A 14,194-nucleotide genomic window follows, 5' to 3' on the forward strand; every position below is an offset into this window, starting at 1 on the left:
CACTCTAACCCTACTTTTTGTGGAAACCAATACTACAATTTTCCATATTCGAAATCAGTTAGAAACAAGGATTTTCATAACATACATATATATGTATACACTTCACTGTGTATATATAAGTATATACATATATAGATATATATAGATATATAGATATATATATACACATAATAAACAGAGAGCTTGAAATTTGTCATAATGGTTTTGAATAATATAAAATATAACATGGTCTTGAACATAGCACTTTAGTTCATTTATCTACCTAATGAGATGGAGATGCAGCTTTAGTCACTAAAACCAGTCCAGACCTGGTTTTTTTACTGCTCAAAGGCCAGACTGCCAACCACCCCAAATCCTGTGACCTTATTGCCGAACATACTACTGTCATCATATCTAACAGTGCTATACTCTATTATTCAGGGAAGAAGGAACTATGATATTTACCTCTTCAATCTCTTAACTGCATCATTTTATGGGACAGATGCTAAGGGAGAGGGAAATTTGCCAAGAAAGTTCTAAAACGACACAGTAATTAGCTAGATACTTCACTCCTCCCCCAAGACTAAAAAAACCCAACATTCCTGGGATATTACATGGGGAAAAAAGTGCCCTTTAAAAATACTGTATAACATACCTCTGCACTTTCTAGCTTTCATCTGCCAGCCCACATAATAACATTCCTTCCCACACATGTCCACATTAGGTCAAATATCGATTTTGGAGCTGGATGAATAAAATAAAATATTTGTGAAAGAGCAAAATATCAGTCACATCCAGCCAGCCAGATACTATCAAATATCAAGGAGCCAACATTTAGATTCTCTAATGTTCAGACTGTCAGTAATAGGACCCCTATGAATTTAAACCCAGACTCTTCTCATACGTTCCTTTTATATTTGAGGAAATTTTTATAGAAAAAAAAAAACCCTGATATTATTATCTTCATTTTCCTATGAGGTCACTGGTTTCCTTCCTTCCTCCTTCCTTTCTTCCACAAATATTTTTTGAGTACCTACAATTTTTTGAGTGCCAGATACTGAGTACTGCAGTATCTCAGAGAATAGCATTATGCCTCATATGTTTGGCTTTTTTAATCTATAGAAGTGATTACAGAATCTTTGAGAACTAATGCAAAAGAAACTGTACCTACAATACACAATTATCTAAGACAGTAATAGCTTATTCCCTGTAATTAGGAGTTTCCCCCAATCTCAGCTATCTTTTCTTCTATTGTGTCCCAACTTCTGTGCTGATGATTGCATGCTGTTTTTTTAGTATCTCCTGTAATGTATATTATTTTTGGTGTGGATGATTTCCTGGCTTTTACTCAATTCCACTCATTTAACAACATTGACTATTCACTTTGTAAACAGCCTACTCTTTCTTGCTTTGCTGTTTTTATTGCTGTCACTAAAATTTAGACTTCCTTATCTTCTTCCATATTTATGAACTGTATATAAGTCAGGGATGACAGTTTATCATGACATTTAAGTAAAATCTTGGGCTCTGAAGTCACACTACCTAAATTTTGAATTCCAACTCAGTCATGTCCTAGCTTTGGGACCCTAAGCAAATCACCTAACCTCTTTCTAGAAGCCTCTGTTTTCTCAACCACAAAATGGGGCTAATGACAGTAACTTCCTAAAAGATTGCTTTGACACTAAATGAGATAATGTACACAAAGCTCTTAGCATACTACCTCAGGGGTGTATAGTAGGGAACCAACAAATATTGGTCCAATAAAATTAACATGGTGAATGTAATGTATGGTGATTAACATAACATAATAAAATAAAATAAAATAATTAACATGGCGAACAGATTAGATTCTCCCTAAATTCAATTACTATCTTGATTGCTACAGCTGATTTAGTACACCTCCTATTTTCATGGAGGATGTTGCCTTGGACAAGGAATTAAAAGTAATTGTCACTTTTCCTTGGAATTTGAATACTCATTTGAAAGTTAAATAGCCATATTAAACAGTATATGACTAAAACGCAGTAAGAGTGACCCAAATGGAAAGTACTGTGAGATTTCAAAGAAGGGAGAGATCACTATGGTCTGCATGGTCAAGAAGGCTTTACTGAAGAGAAATAAAAGGGGTGAACTTAGTAAGTAAGGTAAAAATTAGTGGAACCTTCATGGTAGAGCAGGCAACAGAAACAAATGACAAAAGCAGAAGAGTGCATGGCCTTTCCCAGAATGTTCTTTGGCCTCATTTGCTTACTCCTCCTCTATGGGAGATCAGGTTGGAAAGTACATTGAGGCATGATGGTAGAGAATCTGGGATGTCTGACTGAAACATTTGAACATATTATAGAATAACAGTCACATTAATTTATTGATTTAGTCAATAAATACATGTTGAATGCTGATTATGTGAAGTGCTAAGTGCTAGAGATGGAGCAGTGGAAAAAAAGCCCTGTCTTTATGGAATTTATATTCCATTCTCACACCTAAATGCCTACAGAGGTGCAGCAGGTAACAGAAGTAAGCCAAGTAGTCGGGATAAGTCATGGCAAGGTGTGAAGTTGAATTCTGTGTCAACCTGAGTGGGCCACAGGGTGCCCAGATATTTGGTCAAACATTATTCTGCGTGTGTTTGTGAGGGTGTTACTGAAAGAGATTAACATGTGAATCGACAGACTGAGTAAAGCAGATTGTCCTTCCTAATGTGAGTGAGCTTCATCCAATCAGATGAAGGCCTGAATGGGCCAAAAAGGCTGAGTACCGGAACTCCTGAGGCATGACTGCCTTGGAACTGGGTCATTGGGTTTTTCCTGCATTAGGATTCAAACTGAAATATCAGCTTTCCTGGGTCTTCAGCTTGCTGACTACAGATCTTAGGACTTATCAGCCTCCCTAATTGTGTGAGCCAGTTCCTTATAATAAATCTCTTTATACACACACACACACACACACAGTGAGAAACAGAACCAGTAGGATGTATATATACATACATATACATACACACCCACACACCCTATTAGTTCTGTTTCTCTGGAGAATCCTGACTAATACAGGTGGGGATGAGGGAAGGGAAACTCTAAAGTGTATGCCTGGGGCACCTGCGTGGCTCAGTCAGTTATGCGTCTGCCTTTGTTAGTTAAGGTCATGATCCCGGGGTCCTGGGATCGGCCCCACATCCAGCTCCCTGCTCAGCCGGGAGTCTGCCTTCTCCCTCTGCCCTGCTTGTTCTCTCTCTTTAATAAATATAATCTTAAAAAAAAATAAAATAAGTGCATGCCTAACTCCAGCTGATGGCTTCCATGTGAGAATGGGACCCACTCCGCTAGACCATTTATTTATCAAGAAAAGCCAGAAATCTGAGTTTTTTGCTATTTCAATTTTAAAGTACTGAGAACAAAGTTTTAAAAAAAGGCACATCTCATCAGCTAAGCAAAAGCTGTCTAAAGGTTATATGCATCCCAAGGCCCCCAATTCCTTACCTCAGCTTCAGACAATTAAGAAGCAAGAGAGGTTTTCTGAGCAGGATTATTCTTATCTCAGTTCCTGTTAAGAATTAGAAGACAGGTATACTAAGGACCCAGAGACTAGTTAAGAGGTCCTTGTTATAATCAAAGTTCAAACGATGAACAGTCCAGTATAATGTTATAATATTGAGACGTGAAAAAAAGGAATACTTGAAGACGTGGTGCTAATAGACAGGGATGAAGACTGAAACTTGTCATTCCAAGACAAGGTTGATGATTAGGCCACTAGCAGTATTCCTTCTCTGACCGCGACAGCACTTTTAAGTCTCTGATTTAATTTCCTTGACTAAAAAAGAAAAGCTGGCTCTGCTAAGTATGTATTTTGTTGTTAAACTAACACCAATTAATTTATTAGGTATACTTCAAAACTCCATTGGCCTAAGAAGTAAGTTGACTAATCACTCATAGAACAGCCTTAAAGGGCAGCTGCCTTCCCCACATGGACCCAGAGATCTAGGCTTCCTTCTCTTGAAGCTATACTACATCACGGGGCCTCTGAGTCCTTCCTTTGCTCTGGGTCAGTAGAAGGTAAGGAGCCTGGAGAATCCAGCAGGGAATTCTGATGGGCCTAGTCTGGTCGTAAAGCATACCACATTTTATCAAGTAGAACTTAGTCAAAAGGCCATACCCAACTGCATGAGATGAAGAAGAAAGTAATTTGATGGAAAATTAGTGAGCGTGTCACACTAAAGGAATAGGTATTTATTCTCTTTGAGCTTATTTTCTCAACTATAAAATGAAAGGTTTGGATTTGGTACTTTCTGAGATTCCTTCCAGCTTATTAAGTTTTTTTGTTAGTTGAGTGGTTTCTTAACCAGTAGTGGAAGAAAATAGAGCAGAAGCCAGAATATTTCTACCCTTGATTTATTACAGGATACATAGAGAATAATGTCCTGTCCTTTCTTAAGACACCTTATAACATTATTCTAACTGCTGAAAAGCAGTGTTCAAATTATATATTTCATGGCATTTTATTAGCAATTATTATAACACTGATCACAAACAAAGGATTTACATCACATGATATTTCCTTCCTGTATTTCTAGATAACCACAGATCTTTCTGTAGTAATGACAATGAGTATATACAAAAGGATAACGTACTTCCTTAGACTTTTACTTAATTAACACTGAATGGAATTATGCTTAGAATAAATAAAAGATGAACAGCTCTTCTTTTCATTCTTATTCTCTCTTTTTCCTAACAAAAATAATTTATAATTTCAACTTTTCCTGCTGCTTTTCCAAAATCCTAGTTTTAAACCCAATCAAAAGATGCTAACATATTCCAAAGTGAGAGAATGCTTTGGATTCTGTACTACTCCTGTCTTCTTCATCTTTAAGAGATTTTAAGTCTTTTCTTTCCCAAGCTGCCAGTTACACTGAATTGTTCTGAAATGTGAATGAATTTTTTTGTGTAAATATGAGCTTCCACCGACTACAGCAACAATAAGAACTTCACACTTGTCATTTACTAAAACCTGCCTTTTGAGCCCTGTCAGTCATGGGCCTCTACATGTGTGTTTCTTGGTTGGAGCAGCGTTGTTTTATGGCAGCTTCTGTTTAGGAATTCATGTTGCTACTTGGCATTTATGTAGTTCAGCTGTTAGAGAGTCAGAGTAAAAGGAGAGGAAACATGCAGGAGGGAAGGTTTCAGGAGCTAAGAGGGAAATAAGAAAGGGCTCTGGGTTAGGAAATAACGACGCCAGCCATGTGGCAGCAGCAAACCACAGGCACAACCCCTGGGTTAAGGACAGACAGCACGGCAGAGCAGACACGGCTCACACCCATCGTGCTGATCTGGGCGGCCGAGCGCTATGATAAAGGGCAAGTGTTGCATGAAATATTAGCAGTTACGTTCAACTGTCCAGCTTTTTCATTCCTTTACAACACTGAGCTTGATTACAACATGTGCCACTGAGTTTAGATGCGCTTAAAGCGAAGACAAAGAGACTCTGGAAAAGACAGGCATAAAGATGAAAAACTGAATACTTTGGTCCCTAACCAGGGTTGACAGAACTGTGCATGATTCATAATGTGGGCTCAAATATGCCCAGAAGATCAGATATTTACCCAACATTTATCTGCATAAAACTATATCCCTTGGGGCTCTTTTTTAATGGGAAAATAATAGGAGTAGGCTTTCTCTGGGGTTCACAAACACTTTGAGCTTATTAGTCTCAAATCACTAGGAACCTTGAATTTAGAGATTTGAGGTTCAGAGAGCAAGCTTTTTTAGAATATGTAAACAAAGAGCAATGTAAATTAAATTTCACCCCTTTTCCATGTAACTCCAGGAAAGGTAAGATAGGTTCTCAATCTTGTTTAACTGACATCTTCTATTTGTGCTTGCCAAGGAGAAAATGTCGTTTTCTAAGGGTTCTTCGGAAGACATAACCTTGTAAAGAGAGCTAAATAGGCAGAGGTAAAATAAAAAATGTATAGAAGTTAACAAATTTTCTTCAAAAATAATTGCTTCCATTCTACAGGTGCTCCACATCTTTAACCAAATAGTTTGAGACTTGTGTGTAATGCATTTTTTTATTTGTTCTGAAGTCCATATTGTAACATATCCATGTTTTATTAGTATTTTAATATTGATATATTAATATTTTTGTATTATCTTGGTAGAAAACCTCTCTAAAACAACCAAATGCAAATGACTATGAATAACAAATGATAACATCAGACTTTAAGATATGAGGACAACATAATATTTATAGCAGATCTCACTCATTTCCAACTTTTTTGAGCACATACATATATTCTAACTTCATTTATGCTCACCTATTTTTAGGTTTAAAAAAACCTTCAATCTAATAATTGAAATGGCATATCCATTATGGCAAAAATTATCCACACACTGTATGTGTATGATAGCGCCCAACAGTAAGAATGCTGTCTATTTGTATACAATGAACAATGTTCTTACACCCAATATCTCTTCACTTATAATGGGAAAAACATGACAGCCAAGGGTATATACAGCAATTTTCAAGCACTTACAGTTTCCTTCTTTTTAGTCATTTGCCAAACCAGAAGAGTAAATTAAATTGCCTTGCTTTTCTCTTCCACACTTAAAAATATATTTCAGCAACTGTTAGAGACTTAGGACTTTATTGTTTTAATATAACAAAGTGGTTAACTGAGGCATAGAGTAAAATCAGCTTTGTGTTTCAAAAGCTCAGCAACAGAAGTATTCTTAAGGTAACAAAATACTAGATGACTAAAAAAAAAAATTATCAATTAACACCCCAGTGCTTCAAATTCCAATATCATTTTTCAAAGTGCTGGAACAAACAATCCTAAAATTTTTATGGAATCAAAAAAGACCCTGAATCACCAAGAAAATGTTGAAAAAGAAAAACAAAGCTGAGGGCATCATGTTGCCTGATTTCAAGCTATATTACAAAGCAGTGATCACCAAGACAGCATGGTACTGGCACAAAAACAGACATACAGACCAATGGAACAGAACAGAGAGCCCAGATACGGACCCTCAACTCTATGGTCAAATAATCTTCAACAAAACAGGAAAAAATAGGCAATGGAAAAAAGACAGTCTCTTCAATAAATGGTGCTGGGAAAATTGGACAGCTATAAACAGAAGAATGAAACTCCACCGTTCTCTAACACCATACACAAAGATAAAATCAAAATGGATGAAAGACCTCAATGTGAGACAGGAATCCATCAAAATCCTAGAGGAGAACATAGTCAGTAAGCTCTTTGACATCGGCCACAGCAACTTTTTTCAAGATACATCTCCAAAGGCTAGTGAAACAAAAGCAAAAATGAACTTTTGGGACTTCATCAAGATAAAAAGCTTCTGCACAGCAAAGGAAACAGTCAACAAAACAAAGAGGCAACCCACAGAATGGGAGAAGATATTTGCAAATGACACTACAGATAAAGGGCTGGTATCCAAGAGCTATAAAGAACTTCTCAAACTCAACACCCAAAAAACAAATAATCAAGTCAAAAAATGGGCAGAAGACATGAACAGACACTTCTTCAAAGAAGACATACAAATGGCTAACAGACACATGAAAAAATGTTCATCATCATTAGCCATCAGGAAAATTCAAATCAAAAACTACATTGAGATACCACCTTACACCAGTTAGAACGGCAAAAATGGACAAGGCAAGAAACAACAAATGTTGGAGAGGTTATGGAGAAAGGGGAACACTTTTACACTGTTGGTGGGAATGCAAGTTGGTACAGCCACTTCGGAAAACAATGTGGAGGTGCCTCAAAAAATTAAAAATAGAGCTACCCTATGACCCAGCAATTGCACTACTGGGTATTTACCCCAAAGACACAGATGTAGTGAAAAGAAGGGCCATATGCACCCCAATGTTCATAGCAGCAATGTCTGCAATAGCAAACTGTGGAAAGAGCCAAGATGCCCTTCCACAGATGAATGGATAAAGATGTGGTCCATATATGGAATGGAATATTACTCAGCCATCAGAAAGGATGGATACTCAACTTTTACATCAACATGGATGGGACTGGAGGAGATTATGCTAAGTGAAATAAGTCAAGCAGAGAAAGTCAATTATCATATGGTTTCACTTATTTGTGGAACATAAGGAATATCATGGAGGACATTAAGAGAAGGAAGGGAAAAATGAAGGGGGGGGAAATCGGAGGGAGAGACAAACCATGAGAGACTATGGACTCTGAGAAACAAACTGAGGGTTTCAGAGGGGCGGGGGATGGGGGGATGGGTTAGCCCAGTGATGGGTATTAAGGAGGGCACGTATTGCATGGAGCACTGGGTGTTATATGAAAACAATGAATCATGGATCACTACATCAAAAACTAATGATGTATTGTATGTTGACTAACATAATAAAATAAAATTAAAAAAACAAAAAAACAAAAAAAAAAAAGACACCTCAGTGCTTCCAAAAGAGGTATGAGTTAGACATGATACTAGGACAGGATCTCGAGCATAGTGTTATGCCAAGCATGGTACAACACTGGGGAGTTGCTGACTTTTCTTTTCCAAAGGGGCTGACGGTGTAGTTCTAATTGACTATTAGAAATAAAGTCTTAAGAGATTTAATAAATGCATCCTGTAAAAAGGTTACAAACTAATATGTAGTCATAACTTACTTTTGAAACTGGCTAGTGCTCACTTCGGCAGCACACATACTGCAGTAGGAACAATCTAGAGAAGATCAGTGTGGCCCCTGCACAGAGGACATGTACATTTGTGAAAGGATCTGTGTATGTCAGTGATTGCCAGGGACTAGGGGATGTGGCAAAGATACCGACTACAAAGGAACACAGTGGAACTTTTGGGTGGTAACAAAAATGTTCTGTATCATGATTGTAGTAGTGGTAACATGACTGTATTCATTTGTCAAAACTCATCACACTGCAGTCTTACAGTTGGTGATTTTGTTGTGTGTGAGTTACATCTCAATAAAGCTGAAAAAAGAATTCTGACTTTCTTTCACCCCATGCATTAATTGGGATAATACAATATCATGAAAATCACAGGGACTTTTCCCCTCTATTCTTTGCTTGAGGAATTCAGGCATGGCAGAACCAGCAGGTCTTTTAACAATTTATCAGCCTCTTGCAATCAAGTAAAAATTCACCATATTTAGATACTGAAACAAGTAATTATTTCAATGGAAAATCTAATAGTTGCTTATCCCTAAACTAAGGGAAATATTGAGAAACATAGAAAGTATTTTTTCTATTCTTTTTTTTTAAGATTTTATTTTTAAGTAATCTCTACACCTAATGTGGGGCTTGAACCTACAAGCCCAAGATCAAGAGTTGCAAGCTCCCCAGACTGAGCCAGCCAGGCACCCCTGGAAAGTAGAATGATCAATCATTAGTAATGTGTTCTCAAAAAACAAAAGACTTTAAGGACAAAGTCTTTCTTCAAGATAAAGATTATTATTCACCTTTTGATCACCAAGATCTAATTTCTTTCTCCAAACATTCAAGTTAAAACTTTGAAAAAAATATATATGCACATTATGTACATAAAATGAGTATGTGTTTTTCTGCCTCCAATACATGCACTGAGGACAACAGAAGGTTGTTTGATGAAATCATAATGTGGAAAAGAGTTACTTTTGTCTTTTCTCCATCGAGACTTTTTTTTTTTTTTTTTTTTGGCAGACCAGTCTGATGAGGTGGGAAAAAATGAAGCTTGAAGAAAAGAAAACTGAAGCTAAAAACAATAGAGAAGATTGATTAACCCCACGTTATCAGGTTAAGTGTCAACAGCAAGGAGCTACTGGGCTTCTGCAGTGTTTCCCTCTAAACTTTCAGCCTTACATCCGTCAAACCTCAAGATAACTATCCATCATGGAGTCAAAGTGGCGAACAACTGTGTGGTCCTTTGATAAGGGACAGTGTCACAATTTGTCTCCTTCTCTTCCCACAGATCGCCTCTAATGGGGTAAAGCCAGGCCACAACAGCTGCAGAGAGCCCAATGACATTCTTTAGTATAAAAGAAATTCTCAGACAATATGTACAGCAGGAATTTAAACAACATTCAAAAAGTATCTAAACTCAATGATTATTTACTTGTTCTATGACAATTGTATTTGTTCTTCCTGGACACTAATGTTGGTCAAACCACTTTTTAAATATAATTAAATGGCAGGATTATGATACACTTAAAAATGTGATGATGTTAACAATCCCCTGAGAGCTACAATGCAGCATCTATACAACTAAGTAACATTTAAAATCTGTAGCTGGACTATATTAGCATTTATGCAATGCCTACAAGGAGGTAATTCATCCATTTAGATGTACAACAGAGTATCACCTATGCCATTCAAAAATGGAGAGCCCCATCCTCTCTGCAAAAAAAAAAAAAAAAAAAAAAAAATCAGCCTAACTAATGAAGAATGCTTAGTAGCATAGAAAATGACTATGTCATAATATTAGGAGAAAGAAAGCAAACTTTTAAAATATGAATTATGATTACAACTATGTTAATAAATATTCATGGGGAAAAAAGTGCTTGAAAGTTTATGAAGTATACCAATTGGTATGTTAAAGTAGTGAGAATATGGACAATAATTTTTTCTGCTCTGTTCTATGAATGTTTTCAAAAATTATTTTATTCCTTCTTGACATTTTTTTCTCCACACACTTGAAAACTAACCAGGTTTACATTAAGATTCCCTTCCCTAACATTCCATATCTGCAAATATTAGTTTTAAAAGAAAGAGCTCTGAATCATCACCAGCAAGGAAGATGTCACCTCAAGCTGACCTGTAACTACCCTATTGTGGGCCAACAGATCCCAGCTTCTTAAGTAGGAAGCAGCTCTATTCAAGGATAGTGAGAAAAAAAGTAATCCTAGGTAATTGTTCCGAGGCCTTGTCTTGTCACTCTGTCTTTCCATGGAATGCAATAAAGTGGAAATGAGGGAGGAGAATGAAAGATTTATGTAATCAGTTCAGAATCTCATGGAACACCCTGATGACCAAGCAAAGGAGTTATTCTGCTCCATCCTGAGCACATTTCTCCCCTTAAGCTACAGTATAACTTCTTTTGCCTTCACATCTGCTCTTGGAGTTCATTTTAGACTGATTTTATGTGTATGAAAATATTTAAGAGGGAAACACTGAGTTTCCCCAGGCTTCAAGCCACCTTCTGAGAAGATAGTCCTTTAGCCCATGTATGTCCCCCAACATTCTCCAACAGTCATGGTATCTGAAGTACATTCTTTATTGTCTTAAAGGCATTTTAGTGTATTCAGTTTTTACCAAAATGCAGAAACCTATTAAAGAAGTGTAATTAGCTAGTATCATTTTCAGTTAACATTTATGTTGGGACTGGAAAAGGATATGGGCGAAACAAAACCTATGAGAATGAGATAGCAGCTAGGAGTAGGAATAGGAGCTGCCAAAACGGAGGGAAGTTTATTGAAAGGGAAGGGAGGGACACAGCAAATGAAATCTGCAGCATTCACCGTTTGATCCTGGGCCAATCCTGTTGATCCTTGTTGAGTAAAAAATGTGAACTTTAGAACTGGAACAATTTGGATTCAAATCCTATCTCTACTGCTTAGTAATTGTGAGGACATAGACCAGTTACCTAACCTGTCTCAATAGTGTTTTCCTTACCAGCCAAGAAGGAAAGTAACGTATACTTCATGAAAATATTTTAAGTAATAAATGAAATAATTGTGCATTTAATCATGTATAATCAAAACTTCACAAATGTTCATTACTATTCCCTTTTCCTTTTCTTCTCATTTTCTTCTGCAAATTAGGTATATTATATACTCCCTAAATCCACATTTGCAGTGAGTTTTGAAACCCTATTAAAGATAGTTGACCGACATCATTGTCTTCATGATGGTCAAGACTAGTGTTCCAAAGGCCATGCTGGCTCCTAAAGATTCTACTTTCTGTCTCAAAAAAAAAAATCCAGGTCTGTTTTCTAGCTCTTTCAGTAAATGGCATAGAAACTCCACTTGTGTACTTCTTGGATGAACAATTCAAACTGCCTGTTCCATACTAATCTGTTACAGAATGTAATGAGCTCCCCAGATGTGGGCTGTTTGAGAGAGGAGCCACATGCAGAGATCAGTAGAGAAGTGACTCTCATCACAAGCCCCCAGATGAGGCCTCTAAAATTCAGAGGGCATCGCAAAAAGCTATGAGAAGCCCGGCTATGAGAGTGCAATGCCCACTGACTGTCCCAAATCTAAAGGTTTACTCAACCTGAAAAACTGCCAAAGATGTTGGTTCTTAATTAGCAACACATATATCCTGCAAACTGAATAGCAAAAAGGTTTTAATTGTAGTGTCTTTGGTTTGTCACATACAAACTATTTGGAGGTCCCAAATTCCAAACCATTATGAAAAAATCCTCCAAGGGTGTAGGGTAAGACATAACTAGAGTACAAGCCAGTTGGGTTGTTTTTTTTTTAATCATTGTTTTTTTGTTTTTTGTATCTATGGGTTAGAACTAAAAACAGTTCTAAAAAACAATCTGTGGCATGTTATTTGCTTTGTACCTGATCTTCTCATGAAGTCAGCAGGAGTTTTGCCACTGAAGGACTATGAGAAAGATGGTTTCTGCTAGAACCAAAAACTGCTACCGATTATTCCAATTTGATGGGAAAATTAAGTCCATATTATGTGTAATAATAATCCATAAGCATGCTCTAACAGCATTTAGCATGCAAGCATTATTCCTGAGAGTACTTTCAAATAAAAACAAATGTGACTCAACCTTTAAACATGGATAATGATGAAATTTGGGTCTATTAGACCAAAAATAGAATGAAATTCCTAACATAAAAAATGAGGGATACTTTTTCTTTGCTTTACATTTCAAAAGGAAAAAAAGGAAAAAAAATTATTTTTACTGAACCTTTTCCATCCATGAGGAACCACTTCACACACACACACACCCTAATACATGAACGTATCTTCTGGAGTGCTAAGCATGTGATATACATGATAAAGCATTGCTATTCCCAGAAATATGGCTCTAAAATAGTCATATGTGACTATTCAATGAAAAGAGTGTTTAGGATAGCCCAATTTGAGAAAGCTGTGTTACAAGATCAGATTCTATTTTTAGGCTGGATTTTTCTAGACAGATGTGAAAACCCATAAAGAGGATTTTAAAAGTGTTATTACTGGTAAGTTATTGCACCCTTAATGTGGTCCGTACTGTGGCAATAGAAGCTTCAGGAAAACATCTTTTCTTTCTGTCTCTTTCTCTCTTTAAACTTTATTTATAGCCTTGCAAAAGACTAGCATTCACATAACCCGCCTTTGCAGGCATGCCAGAAGATTAATGATATCGCAGTGTTCTTGAGAACAAAAATGTGTCTACCACTGTGTTGAATAATCTCTCCTTTCACACATTAAAAGTGAGATGAGGCCTACTTTAGAAAGCAAGGACAATGTGTCGCAAAGAGTTAGTTGGCTTAAAGACATACCCGTATTGCTATCCTGAATCACAAATTGTTTTCATGCATGTTATCTTGAGAATAAGAAAGCTTTTATCACCATCCCTTTTTTTAATTTACATAGAGCCTCAAAATCTGACTTTTTCCAGCATTTTTTACAATCTGTTGCTTGTAAGAATTGAGAATTTAGAGAAAATTGTTCATTGTGACCTCTTTTATGTCTACTCTACTGAAATTTAGCTAACAAGAGTGAAAGCTATTTAAAGATTTAAATATGATAGATGCAGTCTATCATACAAAATTATATGATATATCTTGATGGAGGCTACTTTTGCTTAGCTTATAGTAATAACTCAGTTTTTATTAAAACTTTTTCTGATGCTGTGCACCATGCTAAGTGTTCAATATATATTATCTCATTTAATCCTTGTGAAAATCCAACGAGATAGTTACTACTATTACTCCTCCCTGATGCAGGAGAGAATTTATGTTTAGAGAGATATAGGACTCACCCTAAGTCACTCCTCCTATAAGCGACAGAACCACAATTCAAATCTAGGTTCGGGGAACTTCAATGCCATGCTCTTAATCACTATGATATACTGCCTCTTGGGCAATATTCATTTAATATAGACTTTTATTCAACCAGGTAATACTTAGAGACTGCTTATAATTTTCAGGAATTTCGTCACCAGTATTTAGGTATATGCCATATACCAGTCACTGTCACTGGCCTTTGGAATCATAAAAGTGAATAAAACACAATTCTTTC

At 36.6% G+C, this 14,194-nt stretch overlaps 1 non-coding gene across 1 annotated transcript; it reads left to right on the top strand.

The window, feature by feature from the left end:
* The first annotated feature begins 8,638 nt into the window (after positions 1-8,638).
* LOC118544365 (U6 spliceosomal RNA) lies at positions 8,639-8,743 on the top strand. Its single transcript, XR_004921544.1, has one exon. It is a non-coding gene; the product is annotated as a U6 spliceosomal RNA (small nuclear RNA).
* The last annotated feature ends 5,451 nt before the right edge of the window (positions 8,744-14,194 follow it).

This window comes from Halichoerus grypus, chromosome 2, assembly GCF_964656455.1.
Source record: "Halichoerus grypus chromosome 2, mHalGry1.hap1.1, whole genome shotgun sequence".
NCBI classification, from domain to species: Eukaryota; Metazoa; Chordata; class Mammalia; order Carnivora; family Phocidae; genus Halichoerus; species Halichoerus grypus.